The sequence below is a fragment of the Callithrix jacchus genome, chromosome 18 (genome assembly GCF_049354715.1).
Source record: "Callithrix jacchus isolate 240 chromosome 18, calJac240_pri, whole genome shotgun sequence".
NCBI lineage: Eukaryota > Metazoa > Chordata > Mammalia > Primates > Cebidae > Callithrix > Callithrix jacchus.
Genome location: NC_133519.1, coordinates 27,735,241 through 27,751,996, shown reverse-complemented (window position 1 = coordinate 27,751,996; position 16,756 = coordinate 27,735,241). Strand labels below are relative to the sequence as shown.

At 43.9% G+C, this 16,756-nt stretch overlaps 1 protein-coding gene and 1 long non-coding RNA gene across 2 annotated transcripts in view; one reads left to right on the top strand and one right to left on the bottom strand.

Annotated features, from left to right (window-relative positions):
• Positions 1 to 16,756, bottom strand: part of TNR (tenascin R) — a 440,410-nt gene that overhangs the window by 107,374 nt on the left and 316,280 nt on the right. The window lies entirely within an intron of this gene.
• LOC103789338 (uncharacterized) overlaps positions 1 to 16,756 on the top strand; it is a 76,412-nt gene that overhangs the window by 14,451 nt on the left and 45,205 nt on the right. The window contains exons 5-13 of the long non-coding RNA XR_013529497.1: positions 2,040 to 2,131; positions 4,791 to 4,968; positions 5,955 to 5,995; positions 11,839 to 11,930; positions 12,469 to 12,853; positions 13,304 to 13,425; positions 13,742 to 13,956; positions 15,688 to 15,768; positions 16,517 to 16,579. This is a non-coding gene — a long non-coding RNA (uncharacterized LOC103789338). The remainder of the gene's footprint in view (positions 1 to 2,039; positions 2,132 to 4,790; positions 4,969 to 5,954; positions 5,996 to 11,838; positions 11,931 to 12,468; positions 12,854 to 13,303; positions 13,426 to 13,741; positions 13,957 to 15,687; positions 15,769 to 16,516; positions 16,580 to 16,756) is intronic.

Here is a 16,756-nt window from a genome sequence, read left to right as displayed (position 1 = left end):
CAGCAGCCCAGGGATAGCAGATAAATGATATGTGTGTCTTTACTCTGTGTATTTACTTTTGCTTTTTCCTCATGACAGACATGGCTAATTGATCACAGCACACTCTCCTGGCAACTTTCTCATAGCCCATTGTGCAACTCTACAAAAATGATGGAATGTGTATGTGAGATAGAACCTGCTGTATATCCTTGGGTCCATTACCTTTGGTGGTGAGAAAAATGGCAGTACTTCACCACAACTGGTTGCTGAAACCCCAGTATATTGCTTGAACAACAAATTCTATTGCACCAACACATTTTCAGCCAGCTTTGTTTAGAGTTGGCTCTGCTTAGAGCCTGAGGAAGTTAAATAGTGGATAGTGGCAATAGTAACAGTAAAACTGAGAAAGAAATTGGTGGGGAAGTTGCTGAATGGTAACCTGGATGACTCTTAGGAATTAACTCTCTCAGAAGGAATTAAGTCAGGAGTCCTGAAGTCAGAATTAGACAAAAGTCTAAAAGAGAACATTTGTTTTCTCGTATTGCAGGCTAGGAAGATCATTCTAGTAGCTGAGATCATGTTATGTCCAGGAATATTTCCCACTACTCCCCACTCCCATCTCCATGTACTTTCAATGAGTACAGACTCCAAGTCATGGAACCAGAGAGCAGAATTGAGAGATCACCTGATGCCTTTTGATTTGACAGGTGAGGAAAACCGATACTTAGTGAGAGAGCTGAGATTAGAATGTAGGGCTCCTGATTCCTGGTTCCATGCCCCTTCTACTGTAGAATCTTCCTCCTTCAGTGCTGGCTGATACGTCTCCTTCACATCCAAAGAGAACCATGTTTTTCATTGAAATCTTGTAAATTTATTCTCTGCTTTCCTCTTACTGTCTTTAGATAAAACTTGTTTGGATCTACCATATAAAAAAGAGGGCCCAGGGAAATGGCATTACTTAAGGGAAAATTATTTCTGCAATAATGGGTTGTTACATATTTTGTAGTAAAAAATATAATTTTCTATGGGAAGGAAAATTTTATTTTAACTATGACAAGTATTTTGGAGTCTCTCTGGAGTCCAATTTGGGCATCTTATGTTGCATGTATATACATGGACTGGGGAGATATTTGACCTCATCATCTGCCTAATCTCCTAAGAGTACCTATTCCAGGAATAGAATCTTTCACAGCTCCCCACAGGGCCTGGGGAGCAGCCTGCGTTTTGCATAATCATCTGCATGACATTCAGCAACGGACTTTCTCACAACTGCCTTTTCATTTGGGGACTGTACTAAATGGACCTTTAGGGAGGAATCAATCAATTGGGAGAAAAAATCTGAAACTGAATCCTTTCCTTGGAAGTTTTTAAAATATAAATTCATTATTAAAAATATTTAAGTTTTCATCTCAACTATGTGGTGCTGAGAAACAATAGACATGTTCTCATCTGTTAATCTAACAAGCATTATCAAGTGCCAGCCGTGTGGAGACAGCACTGTCTTTGGTGTTGATGATAATATAAAACAGACTTAAGAACACAATCTGTTCTACACAAGCTTAGCTTAAATTCTCACTAAGATGATAGATACCGTAGGCGACATCCCCACCTTTTTCCTCTTCTTTCCCTTCCATGGGGGATTGAACTAGCATTCACTCAGTTCTTTAGATCCTAGGAAGCTCCAGAGTAAAACTAGCTTCCTTGGGTGGGCACCATTCCTCCTAGGTGGCCAGGAAAGCTTCCACTGACAATGACATTTTTCTTGTAATGGGGCCAGCCCCCAGGCAGAGAAGGAAGAACCCATGCTTTCTAGCACAATCATAGAGGAAGAGTAGTGGTCATGGTAGTGGTCTGGTCCCTCAAGGACAGGGCCAGAAAGCCACTGAAAACAGATGTATGTGAATAGTGATTACTTCTGCATAACCTAGTAAGAGGATCAGTCAGTCTTCAGCTCTGATGGGTGGGGGCAGGGTAAAGGGGCTGTCCACATTCATTTTCATTTTCTTGTTTGTGAACCATAATCAGTCAGTCTCTCTCTCTCTCTGTGTCTCTATCTGCAGGCTGCTGATGGAGGTAATAACACCAAATGTATCTTCTTCCAAGACTTGAGATCTTGTTTCCCCAACTGGCAAGATATAAGAAGGCGTCATGGGTGAGCCTCTGCCTGTGAAGAGGGGGCCAGGGATATGGGGTTGCTGAGTGGGAGTGTTGAAGCAGGGCCTGCACATCACAGGTGGAGGAGGCATCCACAGAGGACAATCTGTCCCAGAGGCAGGTCTGCAAGGCAACATCGGCCCTTAAGATGCTGACCTGTGAAGAATTGTGAGAAATGGTAAAGAACTGTGAGAATTGTCTGGTGAAAGCTGATGGGCAAAAGTAGCCAAAGGATACAGGGATTGGCTGGTCCCATTTTCTGGGCACTGCATGAGAAAAGACTGGAACGTCTTTGTTAGAAGTAATAGCAGGGAGCCCTGCACCAAGGAAGACACAGAAGAAAACCCTCAGCTCCAGAAAGAGGAATCCAAAACTTGCCCACACAGCAGAAGTCACCCCTAAGGATAGAAAATGGGCACCCTGAAACACCTGCATTATATTTTCCTTTCCTTTCTTTCTATAGCCTTCTCTTTATTTCCCCCTTGTCTTATTCCCCATTATCTTTCTTACTCTCCTTTCTTACCTTCCTGTTTTCATTTCCTCTTCCCTCTATCCTCCATCTTTCCTTTCCTTTCTTTTTGCAGTCTTCCCATTATTTCGAGGCTGTTATCTTGCTGAGTATTTTTTTATACTGCTTTAGTTCCCACCGTATTGTATTAGGAGGCTAGGGGCATTTGCTCTGCTCCTTATATGCTTATAACCTAACTGGAGCCGAGACTGCTAAACTTCACCCAGTACTGGCTCTCCCCTTCTCTCTTGGTGGCAAACCCATAAAGTGATTTGGGGCCATATTGCATCCAGCTTGAAGACTGCATTTCCCAGTCTTTCCTGTTAGGAGTGGCCAGGTAATCAAGGTAGAGCCAATGAGATGTAAGTTGATTATAATGTGGGACTCTGAGAAAGTTGACCAGCTGTGAAATACAGGCGCTGGCCAGCTGGTAATTGCACCCTTTTTGCCCTTTCATCTTCCTTCTTCCTATTAATTGGAGCATGGGCATGATGGTTGGAGCTCCAGAAGCCATCTTGGACCATGCAGTGAATGTGAGGAGGAAACTACAAAATTCGAGGAGTAAAGAGCAGACAGAAGGAGCCTAGGGTCATGTTGACACTGTGTCCACAATACTAATCCTGGACTGGATGTCTCTGGACTTCCTATACATTGTTTAAGCCATCAATACCTCCAGTCTCTGTGAGTATAGCTGAACTCAGCCCTAAATGATTCACTAACCTCATCAAAAAATACTTCACGTGCTCCACTATCCCCTCCTAGATCATTTCCTCTTCTGTCTTCACTATCAAGTAGGATTTGATACTTTGAGGGTAGCCTGGGCACCATCAAGTTGGATGGCTCATCTTAAGCAACATAGCATCTCTCACTCTGTTCTCCATCCAAGAAACCCTTCACAGAAACAACATGGGACTTTGGGGAGTTAGGGGATGTCACAGCTGAAGGCCTGTGTCCTTTGTACTTGCAGTAGAGCCTCCTACAGAAGTGTCATACGGAGAAGTGAAGACAATCTGTCTGAGGCTGTCAGCTACTGTCCAGAACCTTGGGCAAGGCAACAATTTATGAGATGCCTTTAACTCTGAGTGCAGGAGAGGGCTTCATCAAACAGATTTTGCTGGCTGTGTTGTATGTACATTCACAAAGTAATTTACAGTTCCCTTGGAAACATGAAAAAGTTTGGGTCTAAATTTAGAGCGTTCACTCTGAGCTGATGTAATAAGCTCAAAGAATATTCAGAATGAAGAAACATGGGACAGTTCACCCATCAATTTATAAATATCAAACCCATCCATCGCGTCACCGAGACCACAGTTGCTCCTTCAGGAGGTCAGTACCCTGCCTGCTTCTCATAGTCAAGGGACAGGGGAAGTAACTACTTTTCTGCCTGCTCCAGGAACTCTAGTCCTCAGTGCATTATTTTCTGGTTTACTCCTTTGCCTTCTCAGTTGTGTGAGGCCCCATGACATTTGCCATCTGTCTTCTGTTCAATTTTCTTGCAAAGTGTCTCAGTGTGTGGCCCCAAGGAACCAGCATGCAAAGCTCTGGTTGCGGCCAGATTGCATTTTCAAGATTCGTCCACATGCTGGTTTCCTAGGAAGGTTCTGACAGCCTGTGAGGTAATGCACATCCATTTCCAGAGTAGGAGTGAGGCAGAGCACTGGAAGGAATAAAAGCTCCAGAGAAACGCCACCTTTTTTTGTTGACATACGGTCTGTTGACTGTCCCTGGGAACACAGTTCCTTCCCTGGGCCTGATAATTGATCACCTCTTGCCTGAATTGGAGATGAGTCCTCCAACTGATATTGCTCGGCTTCCTGCCTGTAGCCCTCCCAGCCATTCTCCAGACGGCTGGAGAGAGGAGCTGGCCAGCACCGCGGCTGCTCACTAGCACCCCCTGCTGGGCAGTAACGCTGTGACCTTCCCGCCATTTGCCCTCCAGTTCCTTACTTTCACCACACCCCACACACCTTACCTCAAAAACTCCTTAATTTTGAGGCTCTGATATCACCTCTTCCAGGAAGCTTTCCATAATTCTCACCATGATTCTGGGGTAATTGCTTCTCCTTTTCACTCCCACAGCCAGCACTCTATCATTGCACTTTTATGTTGCCTCGGTAATCTATTTTTATATTTCTGTCTTCTCTGTTAGACTGTGAGCTCCGCAAGGACAAGGACTGAACTGCATTGGGAAACTGTTGGACGGTTATAGCAGAGGAATGACATGATCTGACCTATGCTTTGAAAGATCACGTGGCTGCTTATGGAGAATAATCTCATGAGTTGGGGAGGGGTGCAAGTTGGAAGTAGAAAAACCAGTTAGAAGGCAGGTGAGACATGCTGGTGGCTTGGACCAGGATGGCAGTGGAAGAACAAGTATGTCATGGTCAGATTCTAGACACCTTTTGAAGAAGAATTAATGGGATTTCCTAATGGATTGATAGTAGGTGAGAGAAAGAAAGAAGTTAAAGATGGTGCCAGGTATTTTGGCCTGTGGAAATAGAAGATTGGCATTGCATTACCTATGGCAGGAAAGATCACAGAGGATCAGGTGTAGAATAGGGACTAATTAAAGGTTCAACTGGGGACATATAAAATTTGAGATAGCGATTAGAACTCCAGGAAGTCGTATTGAGGGGAACGTTGAATATATGAATCTGGAATTTGGGAGAAGTTGGGCTGGAGATGTAAATTTGGTGAATATTCATGGAAATGGGTGGGGTGAGTGTAGGAGGAGAAAAGAAAGAATCCAAGGACTGATCCTTGTGGCACACCAATATTTAGAGATTTCATTGATGAGGAGAGCCCAGCAAAGGAGAATGAGAAGGGGCAACTATGGTGGTGAGAGGGGAACTAAAAGAGTGGATTAACTGATACCAACTGAAGACCGTATTTCAGGGGAGAATACAATTCTGTTAAGAGTTGAGAATTAATTTGATAAGATCTGTTAGTCCTATTAGATCTTCAGTCTGAGGTTTGAGAAACAGACCATTGGATTTCAAATTGTGAAAGTCATAAATGATTTAAGAACAGAGGAAAATAGATTATACTAATAGAGAGGATATCTGCTGGACTGATGTCCTTAAGTAGGAGAGAGGGATAAGATCCAATGGTTTTAGATATGACCTAGTCACTAGAGGAAAGGCAGAGTATATGGCCATAAAAGCAAGCTGATTGGTAGATGGGAAGGTGGGAGTGGACAGGATTTCTCTTTTGATTGCTTCCTTTTCTCAAAGAAATAAGCCAGGTCATCAGCTGAGTACGAAGATGAGAGCATATGTCTTAATTCATCTCTGTATCATCCTCTTGTCCCCAGCAATTAACATGATGCCTGGCACGAGGTTGGCATTAACACAGGTTGGTAAATAAGTGAATTGGAGATCTGCCAAATGACTTCACATTAGGGTTTCGGTTTTCTTTTCTGTCTTGGAGATGTAATTTCACTCTAGTTTTGATCTGTTTTATGTGTTTAGAATATTTGTTGGAATTATGCAAAAAGAAGAAGGGATATCATGATAGAAAACAACATATTTTTGACTAAAAATATAATAGATGAGTGATTTCACATTATATGCATATAGTGTTTTATATGTACATGTATGCATGTTACAAATTTACCTACTTTTACACCAACTTAAATATTTGTTAATAATACCAGATACAATATATATTAAATGAGACGCAAATCCATTATAGACATTGACAACATTCTACCAGCTATAAAAATAGACACTTTCAAAAGATTGAGAGAAGTCAGGTCCATGCATGACCAGCACAGCTCTGTGTGTGTGTGTGTGTGTGTGTGTGTGTGTGTGTTGGTGAGCGAGCTCTAGGTAGACCCTCGAGCTACATTATAGAAATCACTATACCTCATCTACCTAGTCCTAAGTCTGGCCTGGGTAGTACCATTTCCTGTTTTGCCTTCCCAGCTAATGATTTCTGTCCAGCTATTTATCAGTGACTTAGCCTTAAAAGCTCCTAATATTATATCATATTGTCAAGGGAAGAACATGAGGAAAGGCTTCTTTAAAAGTCTAAAAGCCAAGGTGGTGGGGGTTAGATACGCAAGGAAGAGGGGTGTGAATTAGTAAAAAACAGAGCTGAAAAGTTATGTAGAAGCGTGACATATTTTGCATTTGGAAGTCTTCCCAACCTGAAGCTAGCTGCAGTGGTAACAGAGGGGAAAGCTGGCATCTGTTGGATGACGGTAGTCTCTGGGACTGCCGTGGTTTTAGTCTGCGGAGGGGCTGCCTGTTCATCTTCTCCCAAGCAGGGGCTCTTGAAGAATACAGCTGGTAGGCAGTGCAGTCAATTTTAGTTTGCCTCATTTATCTCCTTTTTTTATATCTTATTTTTCTCTTTTATTTTATATCTTATTATTTCTTATTTGGGCTTTTTCCCTCCTCTCTTCCCCCTTCTCTTTCAACCAATTCATAGAATTCACTGTGACAAGCAGGCAGCAGGACATGGAAACTAGTCTCATAAATTATGACAAGATGACCCCCCATCAGTTTGGCTCTGAACAACAAGAGTGGTAGGGGGCTTACGTAGGAACAAGATGAAAGTGAGTGGATATGAAGTGGTCCCAGGGTCGTGCCTGAGAGAGGGTGGAAGACCAGGAGAGAGATGGCTTAAAGCATTGATATTGAATTTTAGGGCTCTGAAATTATATTGACTGGATTATTGGAACATTGAGAGTGAGAAGGTGGTCTCAAGGCCAACTCATGCAAACAGAGATTGCATTTGGAAGCCCTGAACCACGGCTGGATGTGTTTTCTGTCAAGATAGATGCACACAGAGAAAGCAGAGGGAAGAGGAAAATGCTTCCACCTGCATCTGCCCTGGCATGCTTCAGCCATTAGCGCTTCTCTTTCCAAGCATTCAAGCATAATAAGGAAGAGTCTCGTCAACTGCCCGAGACTATATTTATTCAAATCAGCCAGAATGGGTTTCTCAAAGCAAATGTCAACATATCAGAGAGGTGCAAGTGATCTAGGAGAACATAGTCTTTTTTTTTTTTTTTGAGACAGAGTTTCGCTCTTGTTCCCCAGGCTGGAGTGAAATGGCGCGATCTCGGCTCACCGCAACCTCCGCCTCCTGGGTTCAGGCAATTCTCCTGCCTCAGCCTCCTGAGTAGCTGGGACTACAGGCAAGCACCACCGTGCCCAGCTAATTTTTTGTATCTTTAGTAGAGACGGGGTTTCACCATGTTGACCAGGATGGTCTCGATATCTTGACCTCGCGGCGCGGTGGCTCACGCCTGTAATCCCAGCACTTTGGGAGGCTGAGGCGGGTGGATCATGAGGTCGAGAACATAGTCTTAAGACAACTCTGAAACACGTTAAAACACTCAAAGGCAGTTGATACATTTCCAGGCTCTACAATTTACCTATATTGTATACCATGTTGTAAAATTTCTATACTTTTCCAAATGTTCAGTGCTATTTTGCTTTTAGAAGGCTGTAATAAGTGTGAAATGGGTTGTAAAGATAGTAACATATTCACCCTTGTATATTTACAGCACATTCCTGCAGGCAACTTGTAGCTCAGTGGAACATTTACTCTGTAGTATAATTTTTCAATAATATTACATACATTAATAAAGGTAATTTAGAAGAAGCCCCATAAAGTCATTTGACTTTTTTTGCCAATTGCCAAAGTAATAAAAATGCCTTTGCATTATGCTGCAGTGGAAAGCTGTGCCCTTTTGCTTGATGAAGTCCCTTCAGCATTTACAACTAGTATTTGTGTGTCACTTTATTGCCATCTTGTTTTAATTTGAGCTATGGATTTCCTGCTCTGAATGGCGCTACCCTTATAGTTTTGGAGAAGGGCACTCTTATCTTGCACAGTAGGAAGATCAGAGGTGTGAATCCTGGCCTAGAATGCCCTATCTCTACTAACTGCTCGTGAGACTAGATTATACCCCAGGCTCCCAGTTCAATCAGGTTTTCCAGTCAATGCTTAGCAAGTGTTTATTCATCATCTTCTATGTGCTTAGCTCTGTAGTAGTGACTGTGGGCGTTACTGAAGCAAGATTGTAGTCTGTGGTAAGAAGTTTTTAAATAGCTTTGCTAAGGGTCTGGGGTAGAGGGTGAGACAGCCCCAGTACGTGTTTCAGCTTCCATAGATGATCACTACATTTCTCTGCCAGAACCAAGGAGAATTGTCTTAGTTCTGAGAAAAAGGAAAGACTGGGAAGAAAGAGGAGGGAGGGTCTATGAGGAAAGAAGATGGTGAGTTAATAAGGAAGGAAGAAGAAAAGGGAATGCAAAAAGACAGATTCTGAGATTGCTCCTTAGTTTGAGAAGTGATTTCCTTCTTTGGAAACCTTTAGGAAATTTTACTGTCCCTACAGATATTTTGGGGTATAGGATCTGCAGAGGAATCTGATAGAGGACTGGATTTCTAACTGATGTATGCTTAAGCCACAGGGGCTCATAAAACCATGTTTATGGGAGAGCTTTAGGCTTCATCTGGCCGTGGACTTGGGGGGTGGTCTGTGTCCATTAAATCTAGATCTCTTGGAACAGGGAGGCCCAGCCAACTTTTGAGTTAAACCATAATCAGAGATTCCAATCAAAATACTTATAACCAGATCAGAAAATTAAAACCAACATACAAAGCCAAGCCATCCGATAGAGACAGTATAACAAAGTGGCACATTGTGAGTTATGCTGTGCTGGTCAGGAGAGGAAGGACCCCTGCAAGATGAGAATGGGTTTTAAAGAGCCTCTTGATTTCCTGACCAAGCAATCTAAGACCCCTTTAAAGGAATATGCAAGACTAAATGGGGGCCTTAGATGGTCTAAGGATTTGGCTCAGCTGAACAGAATTTGGGGGCATGCAAAGAAAGAGATGCACACACAAACAGGTGTGCGTCAGGTAGAGGAAGTGTGGCTGGCCCACAGCTGAGTTCCTTACTCCTTGGTCTATGGTCAGAACTTTCTGGGCCCTGATTCCTACAAATATGTTAGGTCCAGACTCAAACCTGTCCTTCACACACCACGTCCCAGAAATAACAAATACCATAGTTCATTCACTCATTCATTCAAAAAGGTGGGTAACATTCTTATTGCTAGAATTACAGTGGTAAATAATACAGGCAGAGTTTCTGCTGTCCTGTCCCATGGGAGAGACAGAGGCTTAACCTGTAAACCCACACAGTCAGACAGCTCTAAATTGTAATTGATAACTTGGAGAGAGCCAACAGGATGCTGTTGGAGGCCACCGCAGGGCCTTGCTGGGGAGATGATGTTTAATTTGGGACCTGAAAAAATGATCAAGAAAAAGTCATGAAGAGAGTATGGGGACAGAGAAAGGAATGGCTCAGGGAGAGGGGAAAGAGTGTGTGAAGGCCCTGAGTGGGGAGTGAATTTAATGCTTTGGAAGATGTTTGAAGATCAGCCTGGCAGAGTTAGTAAGGCAGTTAAGAAGCCTGAGACAGAGCTGGGGAAGAGAGTTGGACCAGATAATTTAAAGCCTTGTAAGCCAAACACAGGAATTTAGATTCTATGCTGACTGCAATGAGAATTCATCAGAAGATTTTGAGCAGAAGTTTTAAACCTGTTCAAAGATTTTTTTTTTCATTTCTTGGTTTCTCTGTAAAAAATTTCAACAATACATTCAACACAAAAAGTGTTGACTTTACAGGCGTGTGCAAGCTGCAGTCATCTATGCTACAGAAAATGGCATAACCTGCTAAGGTTTACTCATTACAGGTCCTGGAGCAGCCAACAGATGGGTAATAACATTTAGTCACTGCCGACTGGTAATTACAGTATGCATTTAAAGAAGAAATAAGTACATTTACTGCTTCAAGTTCTCTCTTACGAAATGGAGAACCAATATCTCCCAAATTGTATACCAGAGACGCAATCCATAACCCCAGAACTGATAGAACACTCCCTGAGGTTAATACTTCATGCATGACCTGTGATTGCAGTTGTACGTTATATCTGTTTTCATTAGATGTTCCCCTTTATTGAGTTTTCACAGTGCACATCAGCAGCCTTTGTGTGCCCCTGTTCAAAATAAGCTGCTTGCTTTTAAAATGTTCTGGACTATATAATTTCATTTGAGCCATTATGGGAAACACATGGTTCCCGTGTGTCTGGCTTTTTAAATCTTTTCACACTCTTGTCTAAGACTGTGGTTTGGATATTGATCCCAAACTATGTAGGTCTAAAGAGTCGTGGCTGTCATTTTTTTATGGATGGATTTACCCCTCCTGCTCCTCAATGCAGAATTTTCTGCTCCTGAGAGGAGGGTTTCTAATTTAGGTCATTTTGCAAGAAGGCATTGCACATACTTTGACACAAACAAAGTTCTTGGTTTGCATGCAGCCAAGAGAATGACAGCTCAGCCACTCAGGGCCTGATGCTTGTACTCAGGGAGCTGCTGTATCAGAATCAGAGTTTGGGCTCTGACCTGGTTCTCTACCAAATCCTGGATCAGAAGCTGGGCTGTGTCACGTCTTCCTTTGAGGGATTCATTTTTCCACCCACAAAATGGCTATTATTTTTTCTTTATTTTAGTTTTCTGGGACCAGATAGAAATTTCTGAAATAAGGGCTGCCTTGTAGTTATGGGTGACATAGTCTCATTTATGGCTCTCATCCTTTTCTATCTGATTTAAAAACCAAATGGAAGCTATATTGCTGTGAAGATACAACTCATGTATAGATTGATAGACAGATATATACAGACACACAAATTATTAATAGTAGCCATCTCTGGATGGTGATATTTTAATTATTCATTTTGTTATTGACATTTTCTAACTTTTTTACAATGAACCCAAATTATTTATATATTGAAAAAAGTACCAAAAAAAATCTCATTCTTGGTGCTCAGAGCAAGGGAACTGTAAGTCATGGTGAGCTGAGAAAAGGAGAGAAATAATAGCCTTAAGACAGCCTACAGGACCAGCCACCCCACGAGGCACTCAGGGTGTGGCTGCCTTGGACTTTGTTGTGTGTATGCGTGTTCATGTGTATGTGCATGTGTGTGCATGTGTGCATGTGTGCATATGTGTATATGGGCATGCATATATGTGTTGTGTGCATGTGTGTGTTATATGTATGGGCATGTGTGTATATGTGTATGAGTATTCATGAGTGTGTTATGTTTATGTATGTGTGTGGTATGTTATATGCATGTGCTTGTGTGTATGCATATTCATGTGAGTTTGTGTTCCAGACGCTCAAAACCATCCCATGCTGACCCCTGGGACACAAGCCCAGCATTCTTCATCTGGGATCTCTCACTCTTCACTTGGGTTTCTATCTTCTGTAAGTAATGGTGGTATGGAGCCTGGGGACGAGTGGGCGTTGAGGGGGTGGGGAGGAGAGAGGCCTGGTCCCTTTCCAGTGCCCCACACCAGAAGTGAATTTGTTCTTCTTTCTTGGTCTTCCCCCTGCTTCTCTGAAGGTTTTTACTTCTCCTTCTCTCCACTCCTCCTTCTCTGGTTTTATTCCTGCTCTTTTTTGGAGGGTGGGCAGGGGGAAGGAGGGAAAGGCGTGGTTCTTACATCATTCATTTTTCTGCCTTCTTCCCAGCCCTTGTTTATGGCTGGCCTGTTTAGCATTCAGTCTCTTCTGCTTTTGACTTAATAAAGTCAAACTTTTGGAACTTACATTTTCTCTATGAAACAGCAAATTAAAAAGTCTTGGTCCTTTTGCAAATCAGAAGCATGGGGACCTCAAGACTGCTGCCTCTGCTGTGCCTTTTACAATGCCTGTTTGGAAACATGATTTCTGTGTTGTCTCTCTCTTTTTTTTGTTTGTTAGTTGCTTTCTATTCTTGATTTTGTATTCTTTCTATTTGTAGGCAAAGAGTTGCTTCTGAGGCAATGAAGGCCTTGGCTCCGTGTGGTCAGGGAGATGTGCGGAGCTCAGCAATGGAAAATTCCTCAGTTAATATCACCAAATTTCATTCCGGCATATGCAATATGGGACCAATTATGTACCCATGTCTTCAGATTGTTATGAGGATTTAATGAGATAATCCATGAGAAACCTTTAACACACTGCTTGGCATGTAGAAAGGGCTCCATAAATGTTGCCTGTTATTATTATTACTGTCACTATCATGCTGCTCATTGCTTTCCACTGGGAAACAAAAATAGGCTCCTGGATTCACTGTCCCTGCCCATGAACAGAAGCCATGGCAGCACCCAGTGACCTTCTCCTCAAACTCAGCTTCTCTGAATTAGGTGAGCCCCTGAGCCCTTATAAGTAGCCTTATCTTACCTCCCACATCCTGCTCTAAGGAGCCTTCAGGAATTTAAAATTTTTTTTTAATTTTTATTTATTTATTTATTTTTGAGGCAGAGTCTTACTCTGTCACCCAGGCTGGAGGTGCTGTGGTGCAGTCTCGGCTCACTGCAACCTGTACCTCCTGGGTTCAAGCAATTCTCCTGCCTCAGTCTCCCAAGTAGCCAGGACTACAGGTACGCGCTATCACACCTGGCTAATTTTTTGTATTTTTAGTAGAGACATGTTAGCCAGGATGATCTGGGTCTCCTGACCTCATCATCTGCCCGCCTTTGCCTCCCAAAGTTCTGGGATTACAGGCGTGAGCCACGGTGCCCTGCACCTTCAGGGATTTTGTAACTTCTAAGTCTGGTGGTCAGTAGCTCTCTGTGCTCCTCTATCCACCTCAGACCAGGCCAAGGTAAATGCTCATATGTAACACATGGAGACCTAGGCATGCTGGCTCAGCTTTGGAGCAGTGGAAGCAACGAGAAGCCACTGGAGGAAGCCAATCAACCACACACCCTCCCAGGTGAGTCGCAGTGTTTCCAGGTTCAAGGCTTCAGATATTCACTTTAGTGACCCCTGGAGTCCCACCAGCAAACCTGTGATGTAGGACTTAGCCTGTGGATGTTTCTATTCCAGAAGCAGCCAGGGGGACACAGGGAGGGAGTGGGTGTGGCTCTGAGCTGTTCTGCTTCCCTCCATGCCAAGAGAGCAGCCTGGCATGATACTGCACCAACACCGGAGAGTGGGCTAGTCAGTGCTCAAGCTGCCTGGGCATACTTTGGTCCTTCCTTGAGTCGGGGAAGACCTGGCTCCAATCTAAGAGGATTATTTTTCTGTAGGTCCTGGCATCTGACCCAAGTATCAGCCAACCAGTATTGCCACCTGCTGACACATTTACGTGGTAACAGATTATGAGAGGTTCGGCAAAGATCCTGAACTGTCTTATCCACAACGGCACAAACCACTTGGAGTGGAAGGAAACACTATATAGAAATTGCCATCTGCCCAAGCAGGCTGATTAGATGACATCTGCAGACCTCTATAGAACCAGCTGGTAAAAACCATTTTTCCCAGGGCGCTCTTCTTCTCCTTTGCTCTCACATACACAAACACACATGCATGCATGTGCACACACCAGATGCATGTATGTGCACGAACATACACATAAACACACACATGCCCACAAACACACACATACCCACAGAAATTCCCAGGGTACCACAGGCCCTGAGTATCTCAAGGGTGGGCTAGTCCCACAGGATGTCTTAAGGGCCTTCATTCCTCTCCCTTTTCTTCCTCTTTTTCTTTTTTCTCTGCACATGCTAAATTGTTGAATATATGCAGTGGTTCTGCAGACCTGTTAGGAGTCAGTTTTATGGGTACTGGGTCAGTTGCTATATGAATAGCCCTGAAGACTAGATACTCATGGCTGCCATCTGTCTCTGAAAAGGCATTAGTAAAGATTGAGGTGGAGGGGAAAACAGGAAAGATGAAGCTACAAGGAAATGCTGAGACTTTTCCAACAGGTCAGAAGAAGCCTGGGGATCTCATGGGATGGTTAGCATCTTGGGCCTCAACTGAACTGGGCTGGATTTTTGAAGAGATTCTTTTTCTCCTGCTCTCATAAAAGAGAGGAGAGGCTTTTGAGTTAAGACAACTGGGAAAATCCTGCCACTTTTCATTTGAGATTTGAGCCTCCCTCTCTAAGACTTCCTTATTTGTAACTCAGAAGTCTCAGTTTTTCTGCCCGACTACAGATGGACTCCACCTGCATCCTCTCAGCCACCTTCAGTTCAATCATGCTTTGCTTTTGACACCTGCTCATCCTGCAGTGAGAGCTCACCACCATTCCTATTTTCTCCCTTAGTCCACCCGTGCCTGGCTTCCCGTCCTTCTCCCATCTGGCTTTAGATCCTGGGTCTGTCACTCAAACCACTCTCCTGGAGGAGGGTCTGCTCCCTCACTCTTGTGCATTTACTGCATCTTTTGGAAAAGTCCCAACACTCTATCAATGGACCCTCTTCCTCACCTGGGACCGTGGAGAGAAAACTATTTCCAATCTTGTCATTTGGGGCCATAAAATTTTCATGGCCTCTGGATTCAGCAGGGCCTAAGTGGGGCTTCACAGTTACTCCCTCTGTTCCTTTCCCATCAGATCCTCACTCCTCTCCTCAAGCCCTAGTCCCTTGCGACTGTGAGCTGAGTTTAACTTTAACAATGACAAAAATGGAGATATTTAGGTAGAATCCCCTAAGACCTAGCTCAGGGACCACCTTCTCTAGGGAGATATCCCTGATAGCTGAGGACCTCTCCCAATGCTGGGTTAAGTTCTCTGCTCTGGGCTCCCAAAGTGGCTTGTGAGACAGCTCATAGCTCATAACATGTATCACTGTTATGTAAACAGGCCTCTCACCCTGTTTACTTGTCTTCTGGACAATGAGCTCTGGGAGAACAAGGACTGTACCTTCTATCTCTGTAGCTAGAGTGCCTAGCACAAAGTAAGTGCTCAGCACATTCTGTTTGATGAACGAATGAATGAAGTCTTCCTCCATAGAAACATGGACCTTGACCAGGTGGGTTGTGTGGGACATAGCAGTTAGGGGTAGTGGCTCTTCCTAAAGGGGCCCATAAAAATCTAGGGGGTCCTGAGAAACCATCTGCATCATGGGGGTCTGAAAGCACAGTTAAGTTGCTTCCATGTATCTGTGGCATCCCATAGGTTGTTAACTGCTCATTTTAGGGGAAGGGGAGTAATTTCCTCCCTTGTTCTTTTTTTCCCATACAGATACGTTCACGCTTAGCTTGAAGTCTGAATTATACAACCCCACTACAAGCTGGTGGAAGGCAGACTGTGAAGGAGATGAAGGTAGTTTGCGATTCTCCTCTCTTCTCATTGCAACCTTTTGTTTCATCTGTCCAAAGAGCTCAAGAGCTCAGAATTTCCAAGCTAAAAGGGCCTAGGTTATCTGGCCCGATTGCCTGCCTTTGCACTTGAGGAAACTGAGGCCCAAAGAGATATAAAGCCTGCTCAAGGCACCTGGTTGGTAAGAGGGGTGATCTAGAAGCCAGGCTGCCCGGCCTCTGTCTGCTGCTCTGCCATGCCAAGTGGCTTCTCACAGGAGAAGCCTCAGTTACATTTCTTCAATGGGGGATTTTGTCACGGTGGCACTAGGATGGGGGAGATGCTTTTGGACACACCATCCCAGAGGAGCAGACATGTGGAACCTGCTGAACATAGTCCAGCGGCTGGTATTCGCTCAGCCCTTTATGGATTCCCTCTGCTGCCTATCTCAGCAGCAGGTAGAGCTGTCTGCTCCCAGCTTGGCAGGATTGTAGCTCTTATTGATGAAAGAGCAATCAAGCCAAGCCTGAAAAATGACTTAGCATTTTGAACGTTGGACAGACACAGACTAATGGGTTCTCTCCTTATATGTTACATGGTTCAGTGACTTGGGTGTACTTCTATAAAGAATTGCTCTGGTTGTACCCAGCCAGGTGTCACCTGTCATCTCTGAGCTCTCTGGGAACACAGAGCCTGACAGGCTGAGAGTGGACATGTGCTTTGGGTATTATGTCACGTGTGCCATGCCATGCCACATGTTTCTCTGTTCCAGGCTCCCACTCAGAGGCAGCTAACATAGCAGCCAAAAAAGAGGAAGCAGAAGTCAGCAACTGAGGTGAGAATGTAATGGGGCTCAGTGTCGTGCACCAGTGTCTCCCTTCTGTCCGCTCCCTTTGAGGTCCTGGGACTCCTCTACTCTGCCACACTTTCACTCTGGATGGCCAAATCAGATATTCAGACTTAATGCATCCCACAAGCGTTGGGAGTGCCTCCTGTGTGCAGGCACTGTTCT